This window comes from Salvelinus sp. IW2-2015, linkage group LG11 (assembly GCF_002910315.2).
Source record: "Salvelinus sp. IW2-2015 linkage group LG11, ASM291031v2, whole genome shotgun sequence".
Lineage (NCBI taxonomy): Eukaryota > Metazoa > Chordata > Actinopteri > Salmoniformes > Salmonidae > Salvelinus > Salvelinus sp. IW2-2015.
The window spans coordinates 10,025,230-10,031,436 of NC_036851.1; the positions used below are offsets into that span (position 1 = coordinate 10,025,230).

Genomic DNA, 6,207 nt, shown 5'->3' on the forward strand with positions numbered 1-6,207 from the left:
TGCAATGGTRTATTTAGGAGAGATTAAGATTAGTTTTCCAAACAGACCTGTGAGTCAGTCCAAGTCAAACAGAGCTGCAAGGAAAACAGCCAGGCATGTTGTTGACAGGCACTTAGTGGGATGGCTGCTAATGGGAAAGGCTTTATCGATCCGATTAGAAAATGACTGCACCATTGAAGTCGTACTACTCACCTTACCTAACCTTTATGCAACCCAGGGGGGCCTGAATGTGGTATGACTGTGTGAAGGATATGATCCTGTGTTATTTGTGCTTTGCTTCAAGCATATTTAACCCATTAGACAGGGAGCCCTAGGTTCCCTTTTAGCCCCCTGTGGTTAAGGGATCAGGAAAACAAACGTAGAAAATCAAAGTTTATTGGATGCGTACACAGATTTGCAGATGTTATCACAGGTGCAACAAAATGCTTGTGTTTCTAGCTCCAACAGTGCAGTAGTAATTAGCAATAAAAAATAAAAAAAGTTATACACATAGTACCCCCCCCCAAAAGAAAAACCCCACACATTTTGCTACTCTTACACCGTACCCAAACTGGTCGCGTGCACAAATTGATTTTGTCCCCCCCACACCAAACGCAATCACGACACGCAGGTTAAAATATCAAAACAAACTCTAAAACAATTATATTAATTTGGGGACAGGTCGAAAAGCATTAAACACTTTCTTGCTAAAGTGGAGATGCTTAAAAAATGTTTTTGCCCACGCTACAGATGTCTATATCTGTCCGCTAATAATAGGAAAGGCCCAGCGCAATATATATATTTTAAATTATTATTATTCCGATTTTTCAGGGGGTGCTCCAGCTCCCCCAGTACCCCTACTACCCGCAGCGATGTCTACTAGCACATTTTTTCCAAAAAGTGTACTTTGGCTTCGGAAGATTACATACACTTAGGTTGGAGTCATTAAAACTCATTTTTCAACCACTCCACAAATGTATTGTTAACAAACTATAGTTTTGGCAACTCAGTTAGGACATCTACTTTGTGCATGACACAAGTCATTTTTACAAAAAATTTTACAGACAGATTATTTCACTTATAATTCACTGTATCACAATTCCAGTGGGTCAGACATTTACATGCACTAAGTTGACTGTGCCTTTAAACAGCTTGGAAAATTCCAGAAAATTATGTCATAGCTTTAGAAGCTTCTGATAGACTAATTTACATAATTTGAGTCAATTGGAGGTGTACCTGTGGATGTATTTCAAGGCCTACCTTCAAACTCAATGCCTCTTTGCTTGACATCATGGGAAAATTAAAAGAAATCAGCCAAGACCCCAGAAAAAAATTGTAGACTTCCACAAGTCTGGCCTATCCTTAGGAGCAATTTCCAAATGCCTGAAGGTACCACGTTCATCTGTACAAACAATAGTACGCAAGTATAAACATCACGGGACCACACAGCCGTCATACCGCTCAGGAAGGAGACACATTCTGTCTCCTAGAGATGAACGTACTTAGGTGTGAAAAGTGCAAATCAATCCCAGAACAACAGCAAATGACCTTGTGAAGATGCTGGAGGAAACAGGTACAAAAGTATCTATATCCACAGTAAAACGAGTCCTATATCGACATAACCTGAAAGGCCACTCAGCAAGGAAGAAGCCACTGCTCCTAAACCGCCATAAAAAGCCAGACTACAGTTTGCAACTGCACATGGAGACAAAGATCGTACTTTTTGGAGAAATGTCCTCTGGTCTGATGAAACAAAAATAGAACTGTTTGGCCATAATGACCATCGTTATGTTTGGAGGAAAAAGGGGGAGGCTTGCAAGCCGAAGCACACCATCCCAACCGTGAAGCACGGGGGTGGCAGCATCATGTTGTGGGGGTGCTTTGCTGCAGGAGGGACTGGTGTACTTCACAAAATAGATGTCATCATGAGGAAGCAAAATTATGTAGACATATTGAAGCGACATCAGCCAGGAAGATAAAGTTTGGTCGCAAATGGGTCTTCTAAATGGACAATGACCCCAAGCATACTTCCAAAGTTGTTGCAAAATGGCTTAAGGACAACAAAGTCAAGGTATTGGAGTGGCCATCACAAAGCCCTGACCTCAGTCCTATAGAACATTTGTGGGCAGAACTGAAAAAGCGTGTGCGAGCAAGGAGGCCTACAAACCGGACTCAGTTACAACAGCTCTGTCAGGAGGAATGGGCCAAAATTCACCCAAATTATTGTGGGAAGCTAGTGGAAGGCTACCCAAAACGTTTGACCCAAGTTAAACAATTTAAAGGCAATGTTACCAAATACTAAATGAGTGTATGTAAACTTCTGACCCACTGGGAATGTGATGAAAGAAATAAAAGCTGAAATAAATCACTCTCTACTATTATTCTGACATTTCATATTCTTAAAATAAAGTGGTGATCCTATCTGTCCCTAGACAGGGAATTTTTACTAGGATTAAATGTCAGGAATTGTGAAAAAACTGAGTTTAAATGTATTTTGGCTAAGGTGTATGTAAACTTCCGACTTCAACTGTAGGTAAACGTTTGACTATGTGCACCATGATAGGCAGATATGTTTTTTTATGTATTTTGAAAGTGAAGAAGTTAAAACTGGTCCAAGACATGCGTGCCTTTAAGACAACATTGACTCATGCCTTTTGCATCTGTTCCTGGTCCCCCAGAAGTACATGGTTTTAATAAATCTAGTCAGTGGCTAAATGTCCACACTTAACATGAAGTAATTGATCTTGCTATTATTTTAATGTCTTGTTGATTTGAGGTGAGTATAATTCAAATTATTTTACATGTAAATAATATATTTGTTCCTTGAGACGGCACATTCTTTCCTGGGAAGTGTTTGAGTTTCTTCTGATAGCAATGCATGTCTGGCAACTGTATGCAGACAGGCCTACCCCACAGCGGCATTCCTTCTGCCAAGAATGCTTGGACATACTGTAGTTGGGAATGTTGCGTTTCCTGTTACCCGGAAGAGTGAGTGCGTGATCTCTTGTTTTCATGAGAGTGAAAATTTCTGTCCTTCAAGTGACTTCAGATGATGAGAGTAAAAAGTAATCTGGATGTTACATAGGAAAGAAAAGAAACCTTCGAACTGAGATTGTGCAATCAAAACCAGCACATACTTCATTGCCGTAGGCGGGGCATGTGAGGAGTGTACAAGGAACTTTGACTTGTCCCATACATAATTTCTGAAATTGCTCCATAATATCGCACAGAATTGAAAAACGTGTAATAGTGCCACATACAACTAGACAACTGGTGTTGTGTCTGGGAATCAAGATTTTTCAGTTAAACTGGATGCGCGGCATAATTTACGCACTCAGGTATGTAATGTTAATGGCAATCTGACTGGCATATGACTTTACACCAATTCAGTGCTTTTTTAAATGTGTTTATAAATTGTCTTAAACATGCATGCCGGTTATTGGGCTACGTAGTATTTTTCTCTCCTTCTGTTATCAATTCATAATGAATGAGATTGTTCCATCTATAATGCACTTTTATATGACTTAGTAGSCAAAATAGCAACTCACACTCATTCTTACACTGCTCTGTCGTTCGGGGGGGGGGGACTATATGGACACACCTGGTGCCGAAATTGATCACATATGTTAGGCAGCTGAGAGTTGSGACGAACCGATTCGGTTCAGTCATTCTTCATGATGAGCACTTCCCAGCTAGCTAGTGCTCGTGGCTAGAAACTTCAGGGAGAATTTGAAACTTGTCTGCCTAAATTGGGATTTGGGAGTGTTCAGAATCATTCAGTTTTTATCGGAGTAATAGTTCTTAAAAAAATATGTTTTTACAAAAATGTATATATTAAATGTCGTAGTTGTAAAAAACGTTTTTAAAWCTCACTTTAGCCAAAGACAGTTTTTAGATAGGCTAAAACTGCTCCCAATAGAAATCCCTGATCACACCTGTCATGGCGACGTTGGCTATAAACCGAACTAAGCACATCCAGGCCGTCAAATCAAAGGCTCTCATTCGATMTAAAGTTGTTTTTGGCGAGGTTGGAGTAACATCATTTTCAACTACTTAAGATATGCCTCGAATCTAGGTTCGAGGCAATATCTTTCGATTTCGAGAAAATCACGTTTCGATTTCGAGAAAATGTACAACTAAGGACGATTTTTTCACTTATCTCATTGACTTCTCAAACCCCAACCCCTGGCCCGGTCTGTTTCGCAAGCGTTCCCGGATGTTGCACCTCTGGGTATAAGAAACCGTGTACTTTAGCTGTCACCCTGTTATATCGACTGATTGGTTATGTATGGGGTGATAGTGTAGCCTATCTAGTTACTTCCAAACTGCAGTGCTGTGCCGGGTGGTGTTGTGTTGCCGGCTTGCAGCGCACACTTTCCCCATTGAGCAGCGACGTTATACCTTATCACGGTGACATCCAAATGTTTACTACCAATGCAATAGGACAAGTTAATTATAATATAGGCTGCTATCATAATCAAAATAAAATACAGTGGATTGGAAAAAATTGGCCACGTTACGTCGGATGACATGTGATACAGCTGCCCAGCGCGAAGAAACTGCATAGCACCCCAAAACGACACCATTGCAATGGTAATTCGCACCGGTTTGTCGTTACATTAGCTACGTTAATTGGCATGTTACGCTGCTCTGTTGTTCGGGAGAGTCTATATGGACACGCCTGGTGCCCAAATTGACATCCAGATGGTGACCAATACTACAAGTTAACTTTATATTTAAAAGTCTTAACTAGCCCCATGCTGTCATTGTTTCCAGCTAACCAGCATAAACTAGCTAGCTGGGAAGGGCTCATGAGGATGACTGGGTATAACCAAATATTTTCTAAATCTCGCTTTCATTCTGACAGTATATTTTCCTACATGAAATATATCAGACAATGTAATGAACATGAAATAGGGTCACACAAAGTGTTAGGTATTAATTTTAGTTGAGGATGACTGGTATAACCAAATATTTTCTAAATTCGCTTTCATTCTGACAGTATATTTTCCTACATGAAATATATCAGACAATGTAATGAAACATGAAATAGGGTCACACAAAGTGTTAGGTATATTTTTAGTTGAGGTAAAACGATCTGAGAAAAATACAGTACATTTCCACAGTTATGTCAACATGGTGCATGTTTTGTTTTTGTCCAACTTTGAACAAGTTGGCATTCCATGAAGTGCAACCCTAATGACTCAGTCTGGACTGCTACTCACACATTCAAGTCATGCATACGAATCTGTTTGGATAAATATGAAATATGTTTAAAATGTTAGTACAAAAAACCACTCTCATTTGTATCAAACCTTCCCATCCCCCAGTAATACACATACTATCGTGTCTCTTTTACAACACATGTAGGAAGAGCAAAGTAAACAAAACTGTGACTCACTGGTCATTAAATGTCCTGTCTCAGTTTAAAAAGCCGAATACATCAAGCCACTGTAATTCTATGTTTAATTCACGCCCATCTTCTCTTTTCCTCTCTGGCTGTCTTTCTTTCTCTCTTTTCTCTCGTTGCTCTGTCTCTCAATTACATTCAATGGGCATTATTGGGCTCCCGAGTGGCGCTGTGGTCTAAGGCACTGCATATCAGCGCTAGAGGCATCACTACAGACCTTGGTTTGATTCCAGGCTGTATCACAACTGGCTGTGACTGGGAGTCCCATAGGGTGGTGCACAATTGGCCAGCGTCGTCCGGGTTAGTGTTTTGGCCGGTAGGCATCATTGTAAATAGATTTTTTCTTAACTGACTTGCTTAGTTAAATAAAGGATACATAGAATATGTTTGCATTGCCCAAAGCAAGTGAAATAAACAGTACACATTCAGATGTCATATTATGGCTATATACATTACATTTACATTTAAGTCATTTAGCAGATGCTCTTATCCAGAGCGACTTACAAATTGGTGCATTCACCTTATGATATCCAGTGGAACAACCACTTTACAATAGTGCATCAAACTCTTTTAGGGGGGGGGGGGGGGTTAGAAGGATTACTTTATCCTATCCTAGGTATTCCTTAAAGAGGTGGGTTTTCAGGTGTCTCCGGAAGGTGGTGATTGACTCGCTGACCTGGCGTCGTGAGGGAGTTTGTCCACCATTGGGGTGCCAGAGCAGCGAACAGTTTTGACTGGGCTGAGCGGGAACTGTACTTCTCAGAGGTAGGGAGGCGAGCAGGCCAGAGGTGGATGAACGCAGTGCCCTTGTTTGGGTG

At 40.6% G+C, this 6,207-nt stretch overlaps 1 protein-coding gene across 3 annotated transcripts in view; it reads left to right on the forward strand.

The window, feature by feature from the left end:
* The first annotated feature begins 2,970 nt into the window (after positions 1 to 2,970).
* The window catches only part of LOC111969766 (macrophage-stimulating protein receptor), a 30,573-nt gene continuing 27,336 nt past the window's right edge, over positions 2,971 to 6,207 (forward strand). For all 3 annotated transcript variants that reach the window (XR_002878044.1, XM_023996012.2, XM_023996013.2), the window contains exon 1: positions 2,971 to 3,317. The gene's annotated coding sequence lies outside the window, so the exon portion shown is untranslated. The remainder of the gene's footprint in view (positions 3,318 to 6,207) is intronic.